This window comes from Euphorbia lathyris, chromosome 1, assembly GCF_963576675.1.
Source record: "Euphorbia lathyris chromosome 1, ddEupLath1.1, whole genome shotgun sequence".
NCBI classification, from domain to species: Eukaryota; Viridiplantae; Streptophyta; class Magnoliopsida; order Malpighiales; family Euphorbiaceae; genus Euphorbia; species Euphorbia lathyris.
In genome coordinates, this window is record NC_088910.1 from 6,854,648 (window position 1) to 6,868,583 (window position 13,936).

Sequence of the window (13,936 nt, forward strand, 5' to 3'; positions counted from 1 at the left end):
ATTATTTTCTAAATAATATAACTAATATAAATTTGAAGATACTATATTAAATTCTAAAAAACAAAAATAAAATTGAAGACAATAGATAATAAATTCTGAGAAAAATTCCGGTGAACGGAATACGGCGATTATGTGGGTGTTTTTCGACGAGAAAAAACAGTGCCTAGAAAATTCTCAACAAATTTCAGAAAATGTAAAATATTATAAGGGTTAATTACAAATAACTACCCTGTGGTTTGGGCGATTTGCGATGTGGTACCTGTGGTATTTTTTTTGCAAACACCTCCCCGTGGTTGTCGCCGTTATACAAATCAAGGAGGCGACATAAAATCTGTTAAAAAAGCTGATGTGGCACATGGGCATTTTAGGAAATTCGATTTTTTAATTTTTTTTAATTTTTTTCTCTCTCCTCCTCTCTCTTTCATCGTTGATTCTCTTCTTTTTCTTTTATTGTTCTTCTTCACCTAGAATCTTTTCTTCTTCTTCCTCCTCCTCCTCCTCTATTTTCTTCTTCTTCTTCTTCTTCCTCCTCCTCCTCTCTTCTCTTCTTCTTCCTATTTTTTCTTGTTTTTTTCTAATTTTTTTTTTGATTCTGGAATTTCCAGATTTCTGAAAATTCCAAACGTGAATCACGTCTGGAATTTCCAGAAATCTTGAATTTCTATAATTAAAAAAAGAAAAAAAGAAAAAAGGGGAAGATGAAGAGAAGAAATAAGGAAGAAAAAGAAGAAGACAAGAAAGGAAGAAGAGGAGAAAATGGAAGAAGAAGAACATAAAATGGAAGAAGAATAAGAGGAAATGGAGGAAGAAGAAGAAAGAAGAACAAAGAAGAGAAGAAGAAAATGTAGTCAACTTAAAAATTAAGAAAAAAAGTCAACATTTTTCTTTCCCAAATTGCCCCTGTGATTTGTATAACGGCGACAACCACAAAGAGGTGTTTGCAAAAAAAATACTACAGGTACCACATCGCAAATTGGCCAAAAAACCCCATGGTAGTTATTTGTAATTAACCCATATTATTATGAGAAACTTTAACTCTTGGGTCAAAACCGTAAGTAATATTTTATTTGATTTAGTCCCAATAAAAGTTTTCCTTAATTTTATCCATTTTACATTTTTCAATAATTTATTGGGTCAAAACTGTAAGGAATTTCGTTTTGAGCCAAGAATTAAAGTTTCTTAAAATGATGTTTTACATGTTTCAAATTTTTTGGACACTTTTTGTCACGTCCGTGTCTAAATTTCTAGAATTTATATCTAGATATTAATATATATTATAATTATGGGGTATGTGATTTTTAGTTGGTGTGATAGGAAAATTTTGGAGTTAATTCGATGAGTTTAGGTGTAAATTAAAAGTTTGGGATAATTATTAAAAGATTATATAAAGATAGAGTACCAAAATGGATAATTGCCAAATTTGGGATATAAATCCCAAATTGTTCCAGATATGATCATCGCCATCTTTTCTTTTTTATCTTCTCTTTTCTGTTTCCTTTTTCCTTTCTGCCTCTTCGTCGTTCTTCGGCCGTTTCTCCACCGTTTCTTTGATTTATGGAGATTCGACCGTTCAAATCACTCGAAACTTAAACAATAGCATCCTTAAGTATAGATCTAAGTCCTAACCGAAGAGTTTTTGAGTTTCGGAAGCGTTTGAAGGGAAAACGTCTTAGACAGGATTTAGAGGAGAATTGAACGGGTATATTTTCTTCAATTAGCAGTCAAGTAAGTAAATATCAACTATATTTTGAGTTTTATGTATATATATATATATATATATATATATAATCAAAGAATTTTCAGAAATTGATATTTTAGAGTTATACAGGAATTTGATAAAATTGGGGTTTTTCACGATCTTGCTTTTTATTGTGAAATTATAGTTCAAATGAACTATTGACTATGTTTATATGTAAATTACAGATTTTACTGGGTTATATTGATTTGAGGTTTCGTTGGTTGATTAACTTTGGAATTCTATTTGATTAAGGATTGATATTTTGGAGAATTGAAAACGTGTGAGCTTGATTATGCTCAAGTAAAGTATATACATATATACATATATGTTTTTGGTTTCAATATATATATATATGGAATAAAATGTTTGGTATCCATTGAGAGTAGTCCGGTCTGGTGGATTTAATTTTAAAGACCATATTTAGTGAGAAATATGGCATGTGTACACAGTCTGAAGACCTATTGGGTATGACAGAGAAGTGTTGGATAAGAGCATATGTGATAGGCAATGTTAAGAGACATCTCGTATATGTTATGAATTGTGATTTGAATTATAAGAGGATGAACTCAAGAATGGATACAAGATTATATATTTTATGTTTTTTGTTTCATACTTTGACTATATTATGAATTTCAGTTTTGAGTATCTTTTATAATGTTTTGATTAAATCCTTTATAAACGTATATATGTAGCTATGTTAAGTAAAGTTGGTTTTTATAGCTGATAGTTTCTTATTGAGATTTTTGTCTCATTTTTCCAAATGTTTTTAATGTTTTGTTTTAGGCGAAAAAGTGCAAGGTACCGAGAGGAGTACTCGATCCTAGGGCGAGGTTCGGTTATAGCTACAAGGTTCAAGTCGTCTCTAGGGTATTGCATCCATTTTGTTCATGTACATATATGTGGATAATATAAGGACACTTGTATAACTTGTTCCTGGTAGTGTTCTTTTGTTTGGTTTCTATTATCTACATGTGTGTGTATATATATATATATATACAGTAAAACCTCTATAAATTAATAATGTTGAGACCATGAAATTTTATTAATTTATAAAGGTTATTAATTTATCGAGTATAAAATTAGTGATTTAGTCCAAGTCGGGACTAGAAGAAATTATTAATTTAAAGAGGTTATTAATTTATCGAGTATTAATTTATGAAGGTTTGACTGTATATATATATATATATATAGCTGAAGTTAAGAACTTGTGGATTGGTGTGAGATGGATTATGAGTAAGTCATAACTTTGAGCTACAGATATACAGAATTATCTATATAGGTGCTGCTGGAAAATCAGATTCATACTTGAATCTTGTGATGCATTTTTCGACCAGATATAGGTCGAATCTGTCATGGAGTCCTAAATGAAAGTTCTTTATTATTATCTTACGTTTCCAGGGATTTTTGAATCGCCTTAATCAGACTCCGTATGAAACAGTTATGTTGGAAACGACATATGTTGGTCCGTTTAGCTTTAAACCAGAATTTAATTTTTGCTTTGATTTTTCTTCTTATTTGCGAGATACTGTCACTGGTTTATATAATAAGTCAGTGGTAATGTTTCACCGTCATATCTGATCTCATTTTAGGTCGGGTTTGACACTTTTTGGTCCTACCTTTTAGCATTATGTGTCGGAATATTTTGTTGTAACACTATAACAATTCTATTGAAACAATATAAGTATTCTATTGGAACAATATAAGTATTCTGTTGGAACAATATAACTATTCTGTTGGAAAAATTGGTACACTGATTTGAAACAATTGGTACACAGATTTATTCTGTTGGAAGAATATAAGAATTAAGAAATATTTTCTAAATAATATAACTAATATAAATTTGAAGATACTAGATTAAATATTAAAAAAAAAAATTAAAGACGATAGATAATAAAATTGATTTGGAGCAATTGGTAAACTAATTTATTATGTTGGAACAGCATAAGTATTATGTTGGAACAAATGGTACACTGATTTAGAACAATTTCGTAAACTGTCGGAACAATGTAAGTAGGACAAAAAACGTACCAAGAAAATTATCAAAAAAATTCAAAATATGTAAAATATCATTTTAAGAAACTTTAATTGTTGGCTCAAAATGAGAATCCTTACGGTTTTGACCCAATAAATTGTTGAAGCTTGTAAAATAGATAAAAATAAAGAAAACGTTTTATTGGGACTAAACCGTAAGAAATATCGCTTCGACCAAGAATTAAAGTTTCTTAAAATAATATTTTACATTTTGTGGAATGTTTTGAGAATTTTTTGAATACTTTTGTTTCTCGCTGGAAAACGCCGACCCAGATTCCGTTCACCGGAAATTTTTTATCTGAGCTTCAGGGATCTCAAAATGACCGTCTAATTTAGACGAGTCTAATAATATAAAAAATTTGAAAAACGAGTTTAGAAGGCTGGAAAAATGTATTTTAAAGAAAATAAATAAAACAATTTTTTCTATCCTCTCTTTCTTTTTATTTATAAATTTGTCACCTTGCCATTTTCAATTATTATTAAAACTGTAGTTTTGTTATGTCATACAATAAGCTTTTTATCACACCAGAACCCCTTATCTCACTGATCTCACTCCTATATATATATATTAAAAATGTTTAATCAACAACTCAATATCTATTCCGTGGTTGATTAAGCGTTTCATCTATTAAATTGTTTTCAATGGGACAAAGTTTAATATAGTGGCATATTGAGTGATTCATTATAGGAAAAAAGCATAATTAAGTCTTTGAACTTTATATGTTTTAAGGATCATGTCCCTGATCAATTATTTTTCCACATTGAGCCCCTGATCATTTATTTTGTTATGGATTTGACCCTTATTTAACTTTTCCGTCGAGTTTAGGATATGAGAAGATCGATTCGGCGATTCTAATGTTGAAAATCACAAAATGGGAGAGAAGAAAACCGAGTTTGGAAGAATATACTCGAAATTAATTTCTATAATTTCGTTTTAGTTTTTAATTTTTTTAACTCTCATAGTCAATGAATTCTTATTTGTATTTGTCCATATCAACAATCTGAATCGTCCTAACAATATATGTAGTCCGAATTCGACATAAAAGTTGAATAAAAGCCTAATCCATAATAGAATCAATGATCAAGGACTCTATGTGAAAAAATAAATGATCAATGACTTAATCTTTAAAACAGCCAATGTTCAAGAACTTAATTATGCTTTTTACCTTCAATATACTACATTGTGGATGTTGGTAGCATACTAACATAACCTAACCTAACCCATATTATTTAAAAAGAATTACAAATAACCTAACCCATTAGATTAAATTTTAATACCACATGGTGCTGACGTTTTATTGAGACATGTGAGTAGATACCATATTAATATTTTCGGTAATAGGGTGTTCGAAAACCATCGAATGTGATTTTAATAGAGCAAAACCAAAAATAAATGTTTTTATTGAGATACTAATAAATAATACCTAAAAGCACGTTTTTATTGTGATTTTATACGCATCAAAGGTTAATCAGCATATCAGTAAATAGAGTTCCAAAATAACGGCTATTCTAAGACATGAATAAATAGGAATCCACGACACTAGGTAACGTGGTGGCGTTGGGAATTTGTGAATTGAAAGAGAAACTAACCGAAATGTGAGAAAAGCTTGTCCAGAGCCATAAACTCCAACCAAGGATTAGCTCTCAGGAGTTGTAACAGGGCCCCACAAAACATTCAGGAAACGAAGTCTAAAGGCTACGAGAACCAAAGAGGGACATGTGTTATCATGCGAGTAATATTTTTTTTTTTTTTTTTATAAACATGCGAGTAATATTAGATACACATGTTCTTATCTTAGACTAACATGTATGACTAAAGCAAATAAAACTGTCAGATCAAACAGATCTTCTGCAACATATTTTTAATTATTTAATGCTCTCGTTATATGTTCTACTGATTTAAATATCAGAATGGAGTGATGATCAACAATATAATACTGATCTTTTTTCAATCTTTTTTCTATTTTTTCTATCTTACTTCAATAGTAGAAAAACTTCTCATCACCATTAGAGACCACCATTAGAGTAGTATTGTGCACACTAGATTTAATCATATCAATTTTGTAACAAATAACATCTGCCAAATACTTTAATAATTGGTGTCGAGAAGAGATTGTTAGTTTCCACAATAATAATTGACTAAATAAATATTATTAGTCAAGGTAATGGTAACAAACTTTTAATATACATAAAGTAAGTGTGAACTAACTACTTTTTGTATAGGAGTATATATTTCAAATGATTTCTGCAGATCGTTAAGTTAGGTATAGATATTTTTCTAAATATATTTAGGGATAGAGTCTCATTAAGATTCTGTTGGTCAATTTGGATTTGTGTTCTTTTTTTCCTTTATTTTCCTTTACTTTAAACTCTAATGCATCTAAAATCAACCTGGAGGTCAATTTGGATTCTGTTCTTTTTCTTGTTCTCCATACAAATAGCTTCTTCTTCTAAATTGGATTTTCTCTTCTGAAGTTTGAAGGTAAATAGTAAAGAGTAATTTAGTTATTTCCGAATTCGTAAACGTAAAAAATCTAACAAACAGACGGAAGGATTAAACAGGTCACTGAGAAAATGGTTAGAGACCTTACCATGTGTTTTTAAAAATACAGAGACTAAACAGTATGTTTTATCAAAATATAGAGACTAATAATTAATTACCCTTGTTTTTAACAAAACTAAGAATCACAGTCATCTTTTCGTGATAAAAAAGAAATAAAACTTCAATTCCGGCTTGGATAAACAAAATTCTACAGATACTTATTTGATAAAATAAGAGATTCTAATACGATATCATGGAACCAATTGAACTAAAAATCGAAACTCATAATTAATAGTTTTATATTAATTTCTGACAACTCATAATATTTTAACAATATATGTTTGCTTCCTTAAAAAAACAAAAGGAGATCATTATTTCGATAATAATAATTTGACTAAATGGAATCTTTTGAGCCCACACAATCATAATAAACTTTTAAAATACATAAAATAAAACAGGGTGAACTAATACATATAGAATATATTATAACACAAATCTAATATATTTGTTGCATTTTTACACTTTTTAATAAATTTCTTTTATTGATATGTCAAACTTTTAAAATAACCTATCATTGATATATTTAAAAATCACACATCTATAGTTGACTTATTCAGATATCCTGTACACAAAATCGTTTACTTGTCTTCTTTGATAAATGAGGTATCATGTCAAATGAACTTACACGATTTTTTTCTCTACACCGCATCTGTCAAAGATGATAATTCAACGATTTTATGTGCAGAAGATCAAAATGAACCAATTATAAATGTGTGATATGTTTTTAAAGCTAACCATATGTCATTGATATGTTTTTAAAACCAACAATAATAAATTGTAATAGGTTTTCAGTTGTCCATATCTGTCAAGTTTATATTTTCTTGTAAAATATATTTAGTTGATTTTCTTATTATTATTTGAGATTGTTGACAGAACTGTAACACATGATAACCATTAAAATAACGGTAAATAACACACTGTTAGGTCCCCATATTTTAGAAAACAAATTATAAGGTTATTATCTTTTGTCATTATTGACCATTTGATCATTCTGTCTTTTTTTTCAGATTTTTAACCGTTATATTTGGCATAAACAGACATATGGAAAATAATAGAGTAACGTAAACATTTTATATTAGACTATAGCTATCTTGAAAGTTAAGATATGTTCGGTTAAACATCTAAAATAAGACAAAAGGCTAAAAGATTAATATTGATAAAAATTAGGACTTTATAATATATTTTTCAAAATAAAAAGACTAAACTGTATTATTTAAAGAGGTGGAGACAAATAAATTATTTATCCTTAAAATAATTCATATCTAACTTTCCCACTTTCATTGGTCAAAAGACATGAGCGGGACATAAAATCATATGATATCTTCTTATAATAAGAATTAAAATAACTCATTTATGGTCACATGGAGATATCAAGTACCACATGAATTATTTAAATACCATATGATATGGAATTGCAACATACACATTATCAAGAAAAATGGATCTGCAAATTCCCTCTTTTCCTATCATCTTAAGCTTCTTGCTTTTCATCTTTATGGTATTAAAGATATGGAAAAAACACACCCAAAACATAGTCCTTCCTCCAGGACCATGGAAATTTCCTATTTTAGGCAACATTCCTCAATTGTTTGGTGCTGAAATACATCGATGCCTAAGCGATTTGGCTAAAACTTATGGACCCGTTATGAGCATTCAACAAGGCCAAGTTCCAGTAGTTGTCATTTCTTCAGCTGAAACTGCCCATGAGGTTCTCCGAACTCAGGGTGAAGTATTCGCGGAACGACCAACATCCCAGGTATATAGAGCTATCAATTTTTGCCACAAAAAAACATAATTTACATACACAATCGATCCAAAGTTCATATAAGTTTCTTACCATATTCTAAAAAAAGTCATAAATGTTAGAAATGCTATAGTTGATACTAAAAAAAAGTCTAAATAAAATAACTTATCTTTGCTTTTGTTTGGGAAAATGACACAGTTAGGTCATGTTTGATAACGAAAAAAATCATTTAAATTAAGAGATAAGGTACCAAAATAGGCTTAAAGTTTTTGAGGAAGTACCAATTTAGACTGAACGTTCAAAATAGCACCAATATAGGCTTAACGTTTACAACATAATATCAATTTAGGTTTAACGTTTACAATATAGCATCAATTTAGACATCACCTACAAAATAGCACCAATACAGACTTAATGTTTATAAAATAATACGAATTTAAGCTTAAAGTTTATAAAATATATCCAATTTAAGCTAAACGTCACAAATAAATTAATCATATTATATTCTTTTTCTATTAACTATATATGTTATCGTTTTATTTAGTTCTATTTTCTTATTTATTATAATACAATTAATTAGTATTCTTCCCATTAAAACATTATATTTGTTTTTCATCAATCATTCCATGACTCTTAAATTGCATGGCTCATGTAATATATACAAACCAAAAGTAATTGAATATTTCGAACACTAGTTAAAATAATATTGATATATATGTTCGAAATATTATGTATATTCAATTACTAATTAATTGTATTGTAATAAATAAGAATATACAACTAAATAAAAAGATAACATATAAAGTTAATAGGAAAAGAATATAATATGGTTAATTTAATTATGACGTTTAGCTTAAATTGGATATATTTTGTAAACGTTAAGCTTAAATTCGTATTATTTTGTGAACGTTAACCCTATATCAGTGCTATTTTGTACGTGAGGTCTAAATTGATGTTATATTATAAACGTTAAGCCTAAATTGATATTTTGTTGTAAATGTTAAGCCTATATTGGTGCTATTTTGAACGTTGAACCTAAATTGGTACTTCCCCAAAAACCTTAGGCATATTTTTGTACCTTATCCCTTAAATTAATAGATTAAACATTTATTTAGTTTAATTATGTTTCATAATGGGTTTTTTTTTTGTTAATGACTTAGATTATTCAATTAAACTACATCACTTATTTTGATAAGACAAAGTATTATACTTAAAACTTTAAGTTAAACATTATCAACCAATATTTATATATTCGGATCTTATTTTTAATATTTATCAAACACTTATATGATTTAATTGTTTCAAGACTTATAATTTTCAATGTTTAAATTTCAGTCCTTATTTTTTTGAACATTTAATTTTCAATTTTATGAAATTCGGGTAGTTTAGTATCATGAGAGTAAATGAGAAAAAATCGACTAACGTGGTTTGGACATGTAAGACGAAGAGTGTTCGATGCGCCGGTTAGGAGGACTGAAGAGTGGCAAAGGGATGTATTGGTGAGGGGGTAGGGGAAGACCTAAGCAAACTTGGAAGAGGGTGGTCGAGAGTGACATGAGTTTATTGAGGATTGAGAAAAATATGGTAGTGGATAGAACAGAGTGGAGGGAGAGAATTTGTGTCGCTGACACGACTTGATTTCACGGTTTTATATGATGATTCATGTTAGCCGATTTCGGGATTAAGACTTTGTTGTTGTTATTGTTGTGGGGTAGTTCAGTATCTTATTTACAATAATAAGGTAAAATTGAAGATTTTTCCAAATTTAGGGTGAATTTATTTCACCCCACCATTATGACAGGCGGATGTAAAACCTCTCTCGACAAGAGAGGAAAGGATGTCTAAAAGCCGGTTTAGTTAACATGTTTCGTATTTGATGTTTGTTGTTGATAGTTAATAGATATTAGTTGATTATTTTTCTAAAAATATGTGTTTCAAAATTTTATCAAATATGTTTATTCCATGTTTAGATTTGAAAGATAAAATGTAATTTCGAAAAATAGAATCAAATGGGTCTAACTCTTGTACATTCTTCACCTTTATGGTTTAATTAATTTTCAAATTCAGACTTTATATATGTGACTTGCAAAGTTTGTTTTTTTAATTCTTTCAAATTGTTTCTTTTTCGGTAAACAACAACAACAATTTTTTACGAAATAACTGAATTTAAACTGCACAAATTACAAACTCGTATTTGCAATTTTTGAAACCATATAAATATATTGCAAAAATATCACATCACATCGTAAACTAACATTAAATATAATTATGTATCTCCATAATTTTTTAAAAAGTTATACTTTTCATTTTAACCATAAAATTATAAAGATAAAAAATTTATATTTACAATTTTTATGTATTTCTATTTATAGTTTTATAAATCAATTACTAAATACTAGAGACTTGAATTACATGAAAAAATTATTTCATCTAATTTACCATTGACTTTGACAGAAAAACTAAAGAGTTAACCAAAGAAAACTTGGGACCAATAAATTGTTGCTCTAAATTATAATACTAGTCAAATTTGTATTTTAATATGGTAAATCTAATCAAATTATTTTAATAAGCCAGAAATTTATAAATAAAATCTTAATTGATCAGTTTTAAAAAATGCCAAGTTCTATAAGGTTGTGGTTTTATAAAATACTTAAATTGAGGGAGAAAACTATTTTTTAATAATTATATTATCTAGTATTCATAAATTTCACCTAATAACTATATTATGTACTCATTCTATTAAAATCATGTGGATATTATCCGCTCTGGTCCAAATCCAACACATTGAGTCTCACGGTTTTAAAACAAGTTTACATGTGTTGGATTCTCATCTTACTAATAAACTCCAATCACTCTCTCTCCATTTCCGATGTGGGATTCAGTTCATTCCTGTTCCAATTGTCATCCCTTAATGCCGCTCATTGCTTAGGTCTTCTATCCCGGCGCCACCCACTCCGGATCGGATCGTTACAACGGATTTTATTGATATAAAATAAAAATTTCTCACCTTTTCCGACATTGCTGAAACTTACGTGAATTTTGATGCTTGTTACCTCATGTTTAACATAATTATCATTTTTTTTTTGTTGCATTTATATTATATACAATCAAGTAGAATATATGAGTCGAATAACATACTTATACTTATATCATAATTGATTTTGACACCTTTAAATGCAGTCTATTGAAATTATCCTTTACAACGGTTTTGGAATTGCATTTGCACCATATGGAGATTACTGGAGACAAATGAGGAAAATTTCTACATTGGAGTTTTTGAGTGCTAAACGTGTTCAATCTTTTCGATCACTTCGGGAAGAACAAGTCTCAGAATTGATCAAATTCCTTCAATTAAAAGTCGGATCACCGATCAATCTTACAAAAACCATTATTGATTTGACAAACACTGTCATGCTACTAGCTACATTTGGTGAAAATGGAAAACAAAACAACATTTATTAACTATTCTCGAGAGTTTGAAGGGCGCTGGACAAGTTGTCAGCATTGCCGATTTCTTCCCTTCTTTCAAATTCATTAAATATTTATAGAGCTATGTCAAGACTCCGGAGGTTGCATTCGGAGGCGGACCAGATACTTGAAGACACCATACATGAACACAAAGCCAACAAAAAGGATGATAATGGCGAAGTTGATAACTTTTTAGATGTTCTTTTAGATATACAGACGAAAGGAAACCTTCGAGTACCGATCACAAATGATTGCATCAAAGCCAACATTATTGTAAGTATATACATGATATGTTTTTATATAAATATTTCATTCACATTTTAGCTAACTTTAACAATTCCATTTATTAGTGAAATTTCAATGCATGGTAAAATGAGTTTGTGTTATATATGCGTTAAGTTGAAGGGATATTTGTATACATAGGTGTGTTAGAAATAGTATAAATCAATCTTAAACTTTAACCATTACTTTAAGAATTTAAGTTAATTGAATCTACATTCATTTGGATTATTCGATCATAGATCTTGTCACTGAAGCTAAATCTGTTAGGCATTCTGAATAGTTGAAATTACTGACGGGAATTATATATTTATTGGGAGAAATTTATATATATGATTTTAAATTTTTTTATTTCTCTCATATGTTGGGGTGGGGCAAGGGATGTCCCATGTGTCTAAGCCTTTATTAACATACGTTCTCTAAATTTAAACCCTAAACCATTTAAACAAAGAACTAATCTCATGATTCTCTATTGCAGGAATTATTTGGTGCTGGGAGCCATACAACCTCTGTACTTATAGAATGGGCAATGTCGGAGTTGATGAGGAACCCCAAAGCAATGAAAAAAGCACAAGAAGAGGTGAGACGAGTATTTGGAGAAAGTGGAAATGTTGAGGAATCAAGAATCCAAGAATTAAACTATTTGAAATTAGTTATCAAAGAAACCTTCAGATTACATCCTCCAGCCGCCTTGATTACAAGAGAATCTAGAGAAAGAACAAAAGTAGATGGATATGATATTTTTCCCCGAACAACAATTATGGTCAATGCATGGGCAATTGGAAGAGACTCCAAAATTTGGACGGAACCTGAAATTTTTTATCCAGAAAGATTTGAGGATACTAAAATAGATTACAAAGATGCAAATAAGGAACTAATACCATTTGGTGCGGGAAAAAGAATATGTCCAGGAATCTCATTATCCATAACTTACGCGGAGCTTGTGCTTGCAAACTTTTTATACCATTTTGATTGGGAACTTCCTGATGGAATAGCGTCTGAAAATCTCAATACGGCTGAAGTTTTTCAAGGTGCGGCCTTGAGCAGAAAACAGGACCTCAACTTGATTCCAAATCTTTTTCTTCCCTTCCCTAAAAATTAATCATATTTCAGCAGTTGGTTCATACCAATGGAATAAAATGTTACCCAAAATATTAGTCGTGTATCAGTAGACTTGATTTCACAGTTTTATATGATGGTTCATGTTAGCCGACCCCAAATCATTTCGAGACTAAGGCTTTGTTGTTCTTGTTAAAATGTACTAGAAGTTTATGTTCATTAAATTCCATGATATTGATCCAATTGTTGCTCTTTTTTTTCAAAAACGTTTTGCTTGTTTTTAAATTCAGTTATTTGTATGCTGAAATTCGAAATAAAAATAAAAATTATATATATATAGATTTCACTACTAAATTATTTTTGGCACACAATAATTCCAGGCAATTTAACTTCATTGAGGTACTTTCCTAACCAATCTAAATTTATAATCTATGTTTTCTGGGTTAGCCACGAAACAACCCATATTTGATGCCGAGAAGGGTTTAGAGTAGAAATTATTTGAACATTTTAACCTTAAACTAATAAAGAAATGATTATCAAGCCATACTTAAAAAGAATATAAGACCTCCAATTGGATTCTCAAGCTAAGCTTGAACCAAATTGATAAAGAGATGAACTATATCTTTATTGGAGAATTGTAAATTTGATTGATAAAAGATGCGTTTAAAAGATGAAATTTGGATTTATATAATCATTAAACTTTAAGAAGGAAAATACAATAAATCTCTTAAAAATAAACTATTCTAACATAAGTGTAAAAAGTACAAAGTAATGACAAGGTACTAAATACTAAGTGATAGAACTCTAATAAGGTGGATGACAACAGTTGCAAATAACGAGTGGAACAACTGTAAATATGAAGGATTTTAACAAGGAAAACAATGGGGAAAACTTTTCGTTGAAAATAAATTATCGAAGATCACTAGTATATTTAACATGGAAATAATGTGTTTATAATTCTTCGTATGCAATGACTGTCATCCCGTTATAATAAGATTGTGGAGTTGAAATGCGA

General features: G+C 29.2%; 1 pseudogene; it reads left to right on the forward strand.

Annotated features, from left to right (window-relative positions):
- Positions 1-7,809: 7,809 nt before the first annotated feature.
- On the forward strand, positions 7,810-12,964 carry LOC136216723 (cytochrome P450 726A27-like; annotated as a pseudogene).
- Positions 12,965-13,936: the final 972 nt, after the last annotated feature.